The 11409-nt window shown below is 46.5% G+C and overlaps 1 long non-coding RNA gene across 1 annotated transcript; it reads right to left on the bottom strand.

Annotated features, from left to right (window-relative positions):
* Nucleotides 1-9348: 9348 nt before the first annotated feature.
* On the bottom strand, nt 9349-10718 carry LOC147190178 (uncharacterized). Its single transcript, XR_015097475.1, has 3 exons — nt 10678-10718; nt 10403-10465; nt 9349-9590 (listed from the first exon to the last, which is right to left on the bottom strand). It is a non-coding gene; the product is annotated as an uncharacterized LOC147190178 (long non-coding RNA).
* Nucleotides 10719-11409: the final 691 nt, after the last annotated feature.

Genomic DNA, 11409 nt, shown 5'->3' on the forward strand with positions numbered 1-11409 from the left:
TGTGCGTGTCCTGGCTAAAAACGATCTACCGCCCTCTATTGGACCCGCGTAACTTAAATTAAAAACAAACCAAAAAAGTACCGACTGAAATTAAGAAAGTCAAAATAGGCAACACTCCAGTCCAAATTCTGACAACTTGGCACAACGGGATGTTGATCCGCACGAAAAGGGAAAAAAAGTCAATCAATCAATCTCATTACCTGTCGCACATTTAAGATCTACTTCGTGGTGGCTCGGCTTATTGGTACCATTTCGGCAATACCTATATGAACACAAATGGTGCCGCAACACTAGACAGACCAAAACACTATTCACAGGGATGTATTCTTTTTCCTCTGTGAAGAACAACTAAGATCACTGCCACACTGAGAAGCCGAGCTTCCGGTAAAGCATATCTGCATGGTATATAGCTGCGGCCTATCCTCGCGAACAATCATGCCGTTTACAGGGGCACACACAACCATTAACTCATGATGAAAACAATGGGGAATTATGAGTCTTCCACAAAACTGACATGCATGTTATGGGAACGGAGGAGGAAGGTGGGGAAAAAAACCACAAAAGCGCAATGAGAAGACGCAAACTCTATAGTGTGGCCAAAGCATAGACTTGAACCTAGAACAGACGTCCCAACCACTATAAAGTGGATGCCGATTTTAGTTCAGGCTGAAATGTTAAGTCCCGTTTAGCCTTCGTGGAGCTCCTCGCCCCCCTGAGTGACATTTGCGTTATTTCTGCAAAGATGGAAATATATATTGATGCGACTTGCACTTGATCCGCGCGATTCTCAACCACCGTGGCGCAGCACCTCAGTGCGCCGCGAGATCAGGTGTGAGCGTTGATGATCCGCACTCGCACAAGCAGGCGTCAGCCTCCGGCCTGCACTCAGCGTGACCCCGGCGCGAGCGTCGATAATGCGGCAGACGCGCGGCGGGGAGCCTGCAGGTAATTGGCCACCTCGCCGGCGGAGGTTTCGCTCTCGTGTCCAAATCGGACACAATGTTCCCTAAAAGATGACACGTCAGCGTACGGCGTCGTCACTCGTGACGATCTTGGTTTCTCCTCGACGATCGGGATCAAAGGTGGATCTCGGGCAAAAAAGAAGCCTCGTTGCTCACGCTGATGGCATGTGATCCAACACAGGCAGCACTGAAAAATACATGCCCTCCATCTGGAGGACAAGGTGTGTCTTTCCTCCTTTTGGATCTTGCCGTACGCCGCCTATCGTGTCCCCGCAGGCTGGCTGCGCCGCGGGGGGACGCTTGTGTGGAAAGAGGACATCTGGCCCGGAGGATGGTTGGTTGAGTTGGCGGGACGGGCAGATGGATAATAATCGCGCTATGTAAATCTTGCTTAGCTGCGGAGAAATATGGACGCGGGGTTGAGGTCCGCCGGCAGGTCGTTTGTGGCGCAGCTGTCGGCAGAACCATTTGACGTGGGCGCGCTCAAATTTGTCGCAAAACTTGCATGTGCGTGCTCATTATCGGTTCATTATTTCACTTTTGTTCCTTGTATAACCTGGATTTTTTTTTTTAACGATGGGTACAGGGTTTGCTTTGTAATAAGCCACGCGCTGATCATCATTGAAAGTAAAGGGTGAACTGAATAGTAAAAGTACACACACACACACACACACACAGCTGTGCAATTTACAAACCAAGTTTTACTTGGATGGCAACCAGATTGGCAGCCCTTTGGAAATCCCAACTGACACTTGTTGCAAATTGTGGAATCGGGTGAAGCTTTCTTGCGCTCCCTTCAGACGACAGTATTTGTTCAAAAATTGCAGATGTTCACTCATGACATAGGCGAACGCTTGGCGGAAGTCCACGCTATCGTTAGTGATTTTTTTTCCTGTAGCCGGCTTTAAAAAATAGATTGTTTCTGGAAGGCGTGCATAATTTAAAAGCAGCCCGCGCCTCTGCGAAGCACAATGAAATGTGCCGTATAAAGGAGGTGAAGCGCTTTGCGTCCCTAATGTTGGATGCATGCGTTGCCGTTCCGTCTTCAGAGCACTTTCATATCGGCCCTGTTTCACAAACTTGGCACTTTGAATAATGCATGCGTGAGATGCGCTTCCATTTGCAGTGTTCTGCCCCTCCATTTTGTCGATTACCGACGAGCAATCAGCAGCCATTTAAAGTCACTCGTTCGTTCAAATCACATTTTAGACGGCTGAGGCTCCTTTATTGTCGCTTCAATTATGAGTTACGCTGCTAACGTTACCTTGCGGCATCACAGAAATAAAAAGAATTTTGGCAGAACGGCTTTTAAAAGTATTTTGTGATGTTGCCACTCGTGTCCTCAATGCTCCTGCGATTGTGCCGTCTTTTTTTTTTTTCCAACATAGGAAATCTGAGCTCTGCATCCGACCGCAGCTGCCGCGCATCCTCTCTCCACAATCTTTGTGAATATGAACACAGCAGCCGCAGAGTGCGCAGGCCCGATGTTCATGGTTCCAATTAGCTGCGAGTTTGTTTGGTTTTATAGCATGCCCGGGCTTTTGTCCAAATGCAAACAAGTGAGAGCTAATCTGACAAATGGCTGATAGTGGAGAGGCCGGGTCCTGAATAATGGATCCCTCTATTTGTGGCTCGCCGGTGCAGTTTCTCAATCTCGCCTTGATTAGGTTGACTTGGAGCTAACAGGTCAAAAGGTGGAAGCGGTATCCGGCGATGGCAGAGATGCAACAAAAAAGCACTGCACACCACAAAGCAAAGATGGGAAAACAAGCAAACAAAACAACACACACAAACTGAAATACAGATGAGCTCCCATTTATTCAAAGCTATTATTCCGTCGTCTCAACAGCAGGAGTCGGATACGGAGGTGAATTAGAACCTCTGCCATCTAGTGGAGAATTTTGAAATTGGTCTGCCTTTCACGATACGTTGTTTGGAGAGATGAACAAAGGATGTCATTTTCGGACCGGATGACAGCGGGCGTTTGTGCCGTGTTAAAACGTGGGCAAAAGTTGAATCTGGCCGAGCTTCAAGAGCGTTATTATAACAATTATTTGGGGAATTTCCAATTAATGGGAAAAAAAAGGCGTACCTGTCGAGCGCAAATGTTAATTACATTTCCGAATCACCTCGGCTCCCCGAGGTCATTTTGCTTTGCTTCCAGTTTTGGTGATCAAGGATTGGGAATTTTTGGGGGTATTTTATTTGACAGAAGTAAAACAGAATTAAAATCAGGGTGAAGATTTGGTCGCGTTTCAAGTTGCGAATGCCGCAAAAGCACTTTGGGCCACATTTCTTCGGAAGCCTTGTTCATTCCCTAGCTAGAAGCTGAGGGCGTGCAAATGAATCCTGGAAAGTGTGCGCACCTGTGGTCCACCACCTTTCCACTCGAGAACTCTCAACACCACCGTGCAGACTCATGCCCTGAAGTGGGCAACAGGGAGTTGCTTTGTATATGCTAATCAAGAGCAGCTGTCAATCTCACCAACAATTTGGGCACCTTGAAGAAATCTCAGTGATTTGGGCTTAGACCCGATAAAGGCCTCGGTGATGATTTAAAGAAAGGGGCCGACGACGGCCGGCTTTCGACGAGATGAGCATCGGAGTAGATGATGAGACCGATTCGGAAAGGCTCATCTTTCCGTCACGCTCGGTGTCCTATTGTGCCCGGCTCATCATCCCAGCAGGACATTTGCATGTGGGGCTCATTTCCATCAGATCCATTTCGCCTCGTCAAAAGGAGAGACACTTTGACGTCTCAAATCTTATTACAGGCACCGCTCAGCGGCCCCGCAGACTCATTGGCCTTGCTTTGGAAATGGCGGCGGGGGGGGGGATGATGAGGGCCGCAAATCTCTGCTGATGGATGCTCCGAGTCTGAAGTCTGCGGTTAACTGCAACACATTATCAACAACTCGGGAGCGACGTGAATCACCGCGGCGTCGTAGTAGACTCGCCTATTCGTCCATTTACAATCTGAGCGGGGGGAAAATGCGAGGCGAATAATGGCGGCCTCCAATTTGGCCCGTCGCCATCTAGCCGCGTAATAGAAAAAATGTCTAAGAGCCGCCCCATTTGTCTTGAGTGAACAAGACGCTTGAGCGAGCACGCTCCCGTGTCGGCGGTACCTCGGGCGCGGACAGTTGGGATCGGAACACAGCGGGGAAAAGGTCAGCACGGCAGGAAGAAAGCACGTCTCGCGTTGAGTTGTTGTGACCAACACGCACGCCGCCTCTTGCTTTGTGCTCAGACGCAAACAAAAGGCACAAGGTGCGTTCCGGCCCGTCGCATCGCCACATTCACGCGCGTCCTGAAAATGGGCTTCCGCTGCGTCTGAAGTACATGTGCGCCCGGTAGTTTCCGTAACCGCGGCGACGGGGTTCAATGCGAAGAGAAGCGCAGTCAAAAACTAGAACGAGGACTTCACCAACGGCAAAGACCGACGCCGTCCGTGTTGGCGCTTTCACTTTATTTCGAGGGAGTAGTGACACGATACAATGATGTCGTTTTTGTGGGTCGTAAAATGTGCCAAGAGAACAACAGACATTTTCTTCCAAAATGAAGATAGAGAAGCAATCCATTTCACATGAATGGAGTTTGATTGACACTGTGCTCGGAAGACACCCGCCACCCGTCGAGTGTCACTTCTCACAAGCACCCCGATGATTTCTCTGCATAAATTCACAAAGCTTAGCCGCTAACAATGGAAAAGCAACACATGCGCGTTTGGCGTGTTTGCATCCGCCTACGCAACGCGCCGGGGTGCCAACTGGGCTTCTGGCAGCTCTTGAGTTTGTTTTAAAAATAAGAAAAAAAATCATAATAAAATGCGGCGGGGGGAGGTGAGTTTGCCGCAGTCTTCAAAGCGTCGTATCACAGAAATCAAACCGTAACCTTGTTACTGTACGATCGACTAGAACCTGAAGCATCGATTATCGATAACGGGCACTCCAGAAGGTGAACATTTTCATTTTGCTCAAGCAAACTTTGAACTTTTCAGCGACCGGTCAAAACGACCGCGAGCCGCGATGCGGTTTCCGTTGCGACACTTCATTTCAAGTTGAGATTGTGTCGGCAACGTGCAAAAAATGGCTTCAGCGCCGGCCTCCGCACCGACCTCCAGTAGGGGCCATGAATTATTTGTCAGCAGCCGTCTGTCTCTGGAGCGCTGCAGACGCCGTCATCGCATGCGAGCGCGCTTGAGATGGTCAAGCGGAAATTGTGTCAAATTGAAGGAAAAGAAACCCCAAAAACGGTGCAATTAGAGTGAAACACCGCAAATAATTGCCATAAAGGGGTTTGGAATGGCCCATAATTGCCACACTATGGCGGCGAAGCACTATTTGTGGACAGCAGAAGTGCCTCGACTCGCTTCGTTTCGAAGATGTCACCAAATGGTGCCAAAGCAACATTGTTTCTGCCGTGGCATGAACACAAAAAGGGTTGTTGTTCTTTTTTAAAGCGAAAGGCAAAATCAGAACTCATACAAAAGCTTGTTTTGAATAATGTCAGTGTCATTTTGCTTTTTTCTACCAGCGGTCGTCTGCTCACACAATTGGACAATTTCTACATAACGGCCATCTTCCGGTCTTTTAATATCTCTTCCGTCATGACTGAGTCGGGAATAACGTCAGGGAAACCTTGCACAAGTTCAGTCATATCGCACCTGACCCTTGACACGCACGCCGAGCTGGCTGTATGAGCCGCAGCGCGTTACATCTCCCCTCAATAACGCTCAAGCTCGCACGAGTGTTCAGAAGGCACACCTGTGCACTCGCTCCTGCAAAGTGGGAAGCCCACAGCACACACTTGAGTTCTAGCACATGATCTGTCACAGCAGATATGAACAAACTACAGTCATCCTTAGGTAGGTTTCATATTTGATCATGGAAATTCTTCTCTCGCAGGAATTGATCAGGAAATCAAGATGACAAAAAATGACTATTCACTTTAAATCTTATTCAACTACCAAATAGGGGGAAAAAAGGGAAGAATATATTAAAATAATAGTATAAATAATAATGTTAGTGTACAGGCCTGGTGCTATTTAGTGCCCCTGGTGGCCAAGTGGAGCATACCAGGAGTTGCCGCAATGAAAAATACAAAAATCATGATGCACAACTTGTTTAATTCGTTACCTTCTATTTCATTATTGCCGTGTTTAATAAAGTACCATCTTGATGACAGTGGAGCGGTTGCAAGCGTGGTCACGGAATTAAACTCCAGGCCCCGATGTATAATTGTCATTTCATCTGTGCAAAAAAGCTAAGCGTTCTGTCGAGTCTTTGTGCCAGCGGAATGGATGCTCATTCGGTCATTGAACGGGGCCGTCATTGGCACCGGCCTCTCAAATAGGCATCAGCCTCGCCTTTCTTCTCATCCTGGAGCCATTTGCCAAGGATGCGGCGTGATCGCAATCTTGAAACTGACAAGATGGAAAAATACTCCCTTATCCGCACTCTTTCTTTTTCGCTGCTGGGCAATCAGGTTTTTTTTTCGTGGTTCAAAACTTTTCCCAATAAGGATAAGGGTTTTTCTTTATTTCTTATTTTTTTGCAGCAAGTTGACAGGTGCGTGAGGGTCAGCGGCGGGCTGTAATTTGTCCGGCAGCGTCGTGTTCATCTGAGGTGCTCGCTGCGCGGAGAGTTGAAGTGGACGTCCTGTCGAGTCGGGAGGAAGCAGAGAGGGCTCTGCGGCGACCACATGACCTCCCCGGCTCATTTATTATTCACGCGCGCAGTCAAAGTACTTTTGCGAATAAATAAGAGGGGCGTGAGGGGGTCAAAGGTGCGAAGGGGCCGGCAGTGACGGGAAGTCACGTGCTGATCCACATGAATATTTCATGTCATTTCAGTCAGCAACTCTTAAAAATCGAGCGTGCCGGTAGTCATGCGAGAGAGCAAGGAGGTCAAAATTTAAGAAGGGTGTGCGATTGCTGCTACCCGTGAATGTTGATGTTGAGTGCAGGTGCCAGCCGCTACTCATTAGCATATACCCATGACAGACTTTTGCCCATATAAGGACATGAGGAATGATGCACAAAAGTAACTCATGGATAATAGCCAAGGAGATCGATGCTTCTTATTTGGGATTTGATGTGGTATACTTAGGGCGGTTAATCAATGTTATCGATCAATCGAGGACAATTTTATTTCACAAATTTGCTTACTGGAGTCGAACCATTTACTGCCACCACTGAACATACTCATTCAAGGACATTTTTCAACCCAGTTTGCCTGTGAAATTCAAGTTTGCAAAACCATGTCACGAATGAACAGATGCCTGCCGATGGCGGCATCGCATTGCGTCAAATTTGAGATCAGCAGAGCTTTTGAGTTGAAGTTAACGATTGGGAGGCGACTCTCGGTTTGTCACATCAATTAGCAGGGAGCAAAATACAAATACAAACGTATTTAGGTTATTTAAGATAAGATAAGATAAGAAAACCTTTACTAGTCTCGCAATGGAGAAATTCCCAATTCACAGCAGCAAAGTTATCAAAGGAAGAAGTAGAACAACAAAATATAGGAGCTGCTGGAAAGGCAGCCACTCACGCGGCGCCATTTTGAGGTCAAAATAACAAAAATAACACAACACAACACAACACGTAGGACACAGACAGTCGTGCAATCTTCACCACTTTTCTGCATACACTTTGTTGTCTGAAGCAGTTCTAGATGAAAGAGGAGAGGATCAAAGTGTCCTTTCACCAGTGGATCAGAGACGTCATGCTGAAAATGTGCACACGTCTGCTACAAGCTAAGTTTTGAAAGCAAACCCGAAGCTGTAGCGTCCATTGACGAAAAGAGATTCGTTCACTTCTCCTGTCCCACGTAATCCGCTTCAAACTCCAAGCCGCGACTCCCAGTTCCAAATCCGCATCGGCGCTCCGCGCTAACGCTCCTTTCTTCTCATCGTCGAATCATTTGTCACGGTCACGTGAAAAGATGATGCAGTTTATAAAAACATTCCTTATAAACATTGCCCATATTGCCCAAGGTTTTGATCACAAGATGTTCTTTTCCATGGATGACGGCTGGCTAGGACAGGTAGATGCGCAACTATGTGCCCATTAAGGGGGGGAAAAAAAAAGAGAGAAGAGACTGGCAACAAGACATAAACAGCCTTTGTATCCAACACAAACACGTTGCCACAGAAACGCAGAGCTAGGCGGCAATCTTCTTGCGGGGGGGAAAGAAAAATATCAGTAATTGATTTCTTGGCGTGTCAACAAGAGCCCAGACGGCTCGTTGAATTGTGGGATTTAGGCAGGCGCTTCGCTCACTTTGCATCGGCATGCGTAAACACGATAAACCTCAGAGAGCGACGGAAAATCAGGGCTGATGAAGCCGTGCGGATTAGCGGCTGTCGCAGTCCATTGTTGCTCGGAGCAATGAAGACATAAGCAAATAATCCCAGAAAATATTCTCGTGGAATTATCATTTTTGCTCCCGACTTGTCCGCTCATGACGACATTCAGATGGAGGGCAGCTCCTCTCAACCCGTATTTGGTTGCTCCACTGAATCAACACACTCGCAGGCCACTTCATTCGGGGCACACGCAGCTTGCACACTCAATCGAGGTCCAATACCAGAGTTGTATAGGCATGTATGAATATTTATAGCTCGAGGCATTGGACTCCATGGTCTATGGCGTAAACGGAAGGTAGCCAATCAAAGACACGCCCTGACTGACCAACAAGGAAACGGGGCTAAATCAAACAAAATATGTCTTATCGGCATGTCAACAAAGTTAACAGTTGGATGTTTTTATTTTTATTTTTTTTAAATGACAACAGCGGCCCCCTGCTATGCGTTGTGAAGTGAGCGGAGTTGACGGCGCACTGTACCGGTGACTCCATGTTATTGAGACAAATGCTGCGTGGGCGAGCGCCGGATTTGCACCTAATTTAAATCTGCATGCTCATTAAGGCGAGGCAAGCGGCTTGTTTTTCATCAGTTACAGCGAGCGACTAATGAGTACAGTGATGCATCACTCCGCGCGGCCACGAGACAACGAGGCGGCCTCTGGATGTTTTAATGACACTTCACTAATCCCGCCGCTTACGAGAATATTGGGAGGAACCACACACGCTGGAACACACGATAGATGTTATTGAGAGGAATCCCGCAAACAAAGTGAAAAGACAGTCTTTGGAGAAAACTAAAAAGCTTCACTTCTACGAATAAGTGAAGAAATTGACAGCACAGATGATCTAAAAAGAAACGACACACAAACGACACGACGGTGCCGTGACAAGCGTTGACAGCAGACATTGACTTGCGACCGTCGGAAACGAATTGCGCTTGTTATGCACGCGGCAATCCTCAACTACTTGTGGCCGCGCTGCAAAACATTTTAGCTAGCAATGGTAGGCTATAAATAAATGGCTAAAATTGATACATGACCTTGCGTTGGCAATTATAGAGGTGCTATTGTGAGACTGTGGCATTCTTTTTTGATAAGGTCGAAAAATCTTTGGACTCTCCCTGTCGAATTATTCTCTCTGGGAAGCTTCAAGGGGACATTTTACCGAGAATGGAATTGCGAGATTGTACCTGAATGCATTGATGTCTTATCCAGCAGTCTGGTGTTGGTCTCAGTTGGGGTGATCATCCTGGCGTGGGCTGTGAAGGGAGCAAACAAGTCAGTGAGTGAGTGAGGGTCCATCAGTAACAATGTTTACATGGCCTCCATTAACCCGACAACGATTGATCTCCTCCTCTGCCGGCTTACATGACACCAAGGGGTTAAGTGTTCCTTCATTGACCCACATTCCTGCTGGGCTCATTTATTATTCATCGAGTGGCATCGGCAGGTGGGAATATCGCTGCCTGGCGCTCCGAAGGCCTGCTAGCAGCTAACATCAACAGCTTGCTCAAGCTAGCTTCACCTCTCAAGTTAATTTATGGCGAGCGCAGTTATCACTTTAAAATAGATACTGTACTATTAGACAACGAAATTTTTGTCTCAAGGGGGAAGAGACGTATTAACATTCATATGTAGCGCACAAATTTGAACATTTGTAAGAATTTAAGCCATCTAGGCTGTACTGAAGCCTATCCTGTTCAAATGAAGCCAAAAACATCCGGACTAACGAGCTTGAGCGAGACACTTCTTTCCTCGCGCACGTCGCTCATGTATGACAGCGCCTTCCTCTACTTTCATCGCCAGCACGAACCACATGAAAGCTCCTTCAAACGGAATTCACTTTGCAAGCAGGCAGCATGTTGTAACGAGCCTTTGCCGGTGCACAAACTCGACGTGATTGGTTGGAAAGACAAGCCATGCTGGCATTCATCGTCTTTATTCCAGAGGGTTCTGCAGGAGCCAACATGATGGATGCTTGTAATTAGTACATGAATGTAAAGGAATTACGTTAAGAATTTTGTGTGTGTGTGTGTGTGTGTGGGAGGGGGTGGGTGAAGATTGGAATTACCTTTTGTATTTCTTTTCCCCTCTGGAAACACCTTTCATCAGGCACACATTATCAGGTTGCCATCTAAGTAGTCAAAATTAAGCTTCTTAATAAATACTTCAAACTCAGGCTGGGTGATGTGGTGTTAAAATAAAATCAGATTATCAGTTTTAGTCGTTCTTTATTCTCTTTGCTGACAGAAAAATCAAATCATGACATTATTCAAAATAAGTGTTGTTTTTGGGTTTGTTTGTTTTTTTTCCCCAAGAATGAAGGTGGGAGGAAGGCTGGCGTACCTGGAGACAACCCACGCCAAGCAAGCGGGCCACACAGGAAGCTGAGATTCAAACGCAAAATCTCAGAACTGTTGGGCTGACATGTTAACCACCAGACCCGCCGTACTGCTGTGATATTTAATAATCAGTGATGTAAACAGCATTAATTCAGACAGCATTAAAGGGTGTGTTGAAAGTCTGGACACAATTGATGGCAATGTGGAGTTACGGCATCAAGCCTACTTGAATGCAGCCGTGTATTGACCTTTGGAGGGATATCTATCTAAGGATATGAAATGTGACATTTGAATACAATGTCATTTCGTAAAAACATTTACAAAGTATACATACTTTATGGACACGATGTATGTCAGTTTTCAGGCTGGACCCACTGGCTGGTCAATGATACCTGACTGAAAAAAAAAACACAATCCCAAATATAAGTTACTTTCATCAAAACTAAAAAAAAACCATCTCTCTTGGCTTAAAAAAAAAGACATTTTACACAGAGGACAAAGTCGCCATTTTATCCACGTAGTACAGCAATTAACTAGCAAACATAGCAATTTGTGACGCTTCACATCAAACTCGTGAGCTGAGATAACTACTAGATAAACACCAACGTTTTGTTCAATAAGGTTCACTCAAATTTACCTTAATTTGACTCGACTGCTTTGGAACTAGGTAATCGCAAAGAAAAATAAAAACAACAATGGCGGTCGTAACGGCAAACGTAACAAAGGGGTGGAGCAC

The sequence above is a fragment of the Hippocampus guttulatus genome, chromosome 19, assembly GCF_054856545.1.
Source record: "Hippocampus guttulatus isolate MCC_2025c chromosome 19, RoL_Hgut_1.0, whole genome shotgun sequence".
NCBI lineage: Eukaryota > Metazoa > Chordata > Actinopteri > Syngnathiformes > Syngnathidae > Hippocampus > Hippocampus guttulatus.